Consider the following 4,505-nt stretch of genomic DNA (forward strand, 5'->3'; position numbering starts at 1 on the left):
GCAGTGGGGAAAAAAGGAGAGTCACTATTATTTAGTGCAATACATGGAGAATGTAACTCCAGAGAGTGGATGTAGGTCTAGTTAGATCGAACCACTATAAAATTTGGTGTTCTTATGTTATATTTTTATTTTTTTGCTTTTTATTTCAAGATTAGTGTTTTTAATCTTCTAAAAAGATATAAAAAACTAAAAGGTTTTCCAAAATTCAAGATTTTTATAAAATAACCAATTCAACCTCCCTCTCTTAGTTAGCCTTGGTATAGTTCTATAAGGTTTAACAACCTACACAAACTTTCAAGTGGTATTAGAGCCAATTTCAGAAAATAAGGTTTAGACTACTTTTTGAAAAATGATCATGGGTAATTTTTGAAACCGAAACACTACTGAAGGATATTCTATCACTATACCTCCTTTACTTAACAACATTCCTTTTAATTTCTAGAAAACCTGCATGTCTTCTAACGTACATGAAGGTTATACTAAACTTTCTTGAATAGTAGTTGTGATTAGAATTGGAACACCATTTTACTGAATGGATAATAGAAGAAAAGGTATTAACAAAGTTAAATGAAAAATATTTAAACAGTCTTTTAATGCCTTGAAATCTTAAGATTATATGCATGTTTCAACTTGTAAAATTGGAAAAGAAATTTTGGATAGACTTTGCATAACTTATGAAGGGATAAATTAGGTAAAATAAACAAGGTTGAATATTCTATTACATAACTACAAACTTTGTTGCATGAAGACAAATGAGTCAATTTCTAATATGTATATAAGGTTTACCCAAATTGTTATCTCGTTGCATTCTTTAAGCAGAGAGCTTACAAATTGAAAAAAAAAAATAAAAAATTGTATGTTCTTTGCCTAGTGCCTATGATGCAAAGATAACTACCATTACTGAGACTAAGGATTTAAATATATGCTCAAATGACAATGCTTGGATAAATTATTGCTTACGAGTAAGGAGTAAAGCAAAGATAGATTGATGCAGGTAATAAAAGGAAGGAGAGAAATATAGCTTTGAAAATTGATGATTTAGAAAGTGATCAATCAATGCCATAAGAAGATGAAGATATTGCTCTTATGATTAAGAATTTCAAAAGCTTCCTTAATAGAAAGCAACGATGATGTCATCATTGGAACTAAGATAAGTTCATTAAAATTCAAGTATTTCTAATGAAGTCATTTGTTATGAAGGCAGAAAGCATGGACATATAAAGATGGATTGCCCAAATCAACTTGTACTACTGGAAAAGATATATAGGATATATTATACATTACATATAAAGGAACTAGTGAAGTAAAGTAGTATAGATTAAACATCTTGATACATGATTATAGATCTTTTACATGAAACTTAACAAATCAATATCAGAAATGTACACTAGGTTGACACAAAAAGTGAAATCCCTATATGCATTGGGTAGAGAACTTTCAAATTCTAAAATATTTAATAAAATCATATGTTGCCTTCCTAGAATGTATGTAGCTAAAATTGCTATAATTATTGAATAAAAATATTTTAATGTCTTTTATTTATAGTTTGCTTGGATCACTCATTGCTTCCTAGCAAGTCATGAGTAAAAGACTAAATAATATATGTGATAAAAAGAAATGGAAGACTGTGGCTTTAAAAGTGAACAGTATGGAAAATGATAGTTCTGTAGCTGAGGAGGATGATGACATTGCGTTGATGACCCACCAGTTCAAAAGTTTTTTTAAAGAGGAAGCAAAGGCATCATCAACAAAAAGAAAATAAAGGTAAAAGCAATAGAAATTTCAATGCATCATCTAACACAGTATGTTTTAAATATAGTAAACCAAGACATGTCCGAACAGAATGTCCTAACTTGAAACTCACCCAAACAAGGAGAAGGGTGAAGAAAAAGATAAATTTAGGAAGGGGAAGAATAGGATATAGAAGGTATTTTGGGCTAATTCCTCCTCAAAATCATCAAAACCAGAAGCAGAGGAGGAGGTAACAAACCTGTGTCTTATGGCAAACGATAATCTTTATCAATCAGATCAAAAAAAGGCATGTTAGCTCTCCTATGATGAATTGATTATTATTTTTGAGAAAATTCATGATTTGTATAATAATTTGAAAAAAATGTATACTAATCTGAAGAACAATTTTACTACTTTGCAAAAAGAGTATACTTGTTTGATAAATGATACTTCTAGCATGGATAGCAATCTCATATCTCTACTTGATGAGTTTAATGCATTAAACAAGAAACATATTGAATAATCTATTGCATAACATTCCTTGAAAATAAAGCATGTTGAATTAGAAAATCATCAAAAACATTAGAGGCTCATGCCATAGGGATAAATTATAGTGAACATGCATTTAAAATAGAAGTATTCATTCTAAAATGTGCAAACAAATTCTTATAAGAAAAAATAAATGCACTTCAAAATAATAAAACATATCCTATATTGGCGCAGTGGCACAACACATCACAGCATGCATCATATTCCCCTAGGAAGAGGAACCATAACCCACATAGATTAGTGAATCCTTTCCTTGTACTAGGTGATTCTCTTATGGCATGCTAGGCCACATAGCCCGTACATGCATTATCCACCATAAAACACATCTTGTGTGGAGATCAAAACTACTTTCATCACAACATAACATGCAAACATCTCATTCATTATTGCATAAGGTTGAACCCAAACTTGCTTGGTTTCCCAAATCTAATTTTTAATGACTACATAGGAAAACTCTCACCAAAGACCCAGTGAGAGCATGTGGTACCTATATAATGGATTCTCTAGACACATAATTGGAGATTGGAAGTAGTTCATCATATTGAAGGCCAGGTCAAGTGGCAATGTCACACTAGTGGAAAACATTACTAGGAGAGTTATTGGCAAAGGTATAGTTGGCAATTCTAAAAATTTTATCATTGAAAATGTTTTATTAGTTGATGGCCTAAAGTATAACCTACTGAGCGTTATACAATTATGTTATAAGGGTTTTGATATACATTTTTTATAGATAAAATATATGATTAGCTTAAACGAAGAATTTTTTTTGAAAGAAAAAGGGTAAATAATGTTTATATGTTTGATTTAAACTGCATTAAATATTCTAAATCCTTGTGTATGAAAACTATTTTTGTTGTTTCCTTGCTATGGAATAGGAGACTATGTCATGCAAGCATAAAAACTCTTAGGAAGATTACCAAAAAAGTTCTAGTTAGAGGCATACCCAAGTTAGACTTCACTAAGGACCACCTACGTTATGCCTTCCAACAAGGAAAATAAGACGAGCCTTAATTTCTTTCAATTAAGGACATAAAAACCTCTAGGCCACTAGAAATCCTTTATATGGACCTATTTAGACCCGTTATTATAGCCAGCCTATGAGGGAAATTATGTGGATTTTATGACTATTCTAGATTACTTAGGTTAGATTCCTAGTATAGAAAAGTGAATAATTAGAGGAATTTTGAAACTTCTCCACCTAGATACAAAGAAAATTAGGATATGAACTATCAACTATTCATAGTGATCATGATGGAGAGTTTGGAAATGAGAAATTTAAATCTTTTTTTTCAGGAGATAGGGATAGAACATAACTTTTTGCCCGCAAGACCCCTCAACAAAATGGAATAGCAGAGAAAATAATAAAACTTTGGTAAAATCTAGTTCCATGCTAGCTGAATATTCTCCCCATAGATACTTTTGGGCAGAATCAATAAATACGGCTTGTTATATTTTGAATAGGGTGAATGTTAGAACCATGTTAAATAAGACACCCTATGAACTCCTTAAGGATAAGACACCCAATCTTTCTCACTTAAATTTCTTTGGCTGTAGATATTTTCTAATTAATGGCAAATCACTCTAAAGAAAATTTGATCTCAAGTCTAATGAAGGAGTCTTTTTAGGTCATTCATCTGTAGATAAGGCCTATAAAATCTTTAACAAGAGGACCTTAGTAATAGAAGAGTCTACCTATGTTGTGTTTGATGAATCATATAGGACCTTTAAATCAAAAGCGTAAGAAGAAGAAGTAGATGTAATTTAATGGGTATAAGCCTTGACAAAGGAGATAGAGTACAACCTTAGGTACCCTTTCCTAGAGAATGGAGATACTCATCTAGTTATCCTAAAGATCTTATCTTAGGAGATCAATCTAAAGGTGTTAGAACTATGCATGGACTTAGGAAGGAGATTAATCATTCCATATTTATCTCTATGATATAACCCACCAACATTCATCAAGCCCTAGCTAATGAATTATAGATCCTAGTAATATAAGAATAATTGAATCATTTTCTTAGGTATAATGTTTGGGAGTTGGTGATTAGACCTAAAGGCCAGAGTGATGTAGGAACTAATGGGATTTAAAAAAAAATGAATGACTCTGATATAGTAGTGAGAAATAAGACTAGATTAGTAGTTAAGAGGTACAATCAGATTGAAGGGATTGACTTTAAAGAGACTTTTTCCCCATTAGTTAGGCTAAAAGCCATTAGAGTGCTCTT

This window comes from Dendrobium catenatum, unplaced genomic scaffold, assembly GCF_001605985.2.
Source record: "Dendrobium catenatum unplaced genomic scaffold, ASM160598v2 fragScaff_scaffold_1146, whole genome shotgun sequence".
NCBI lineage: Eukaryota > Viridiplantae > Streptophyta > Magnoliopsida > Asparagales > Orchidaceae > Dendrobium > Dendrobium catenatum.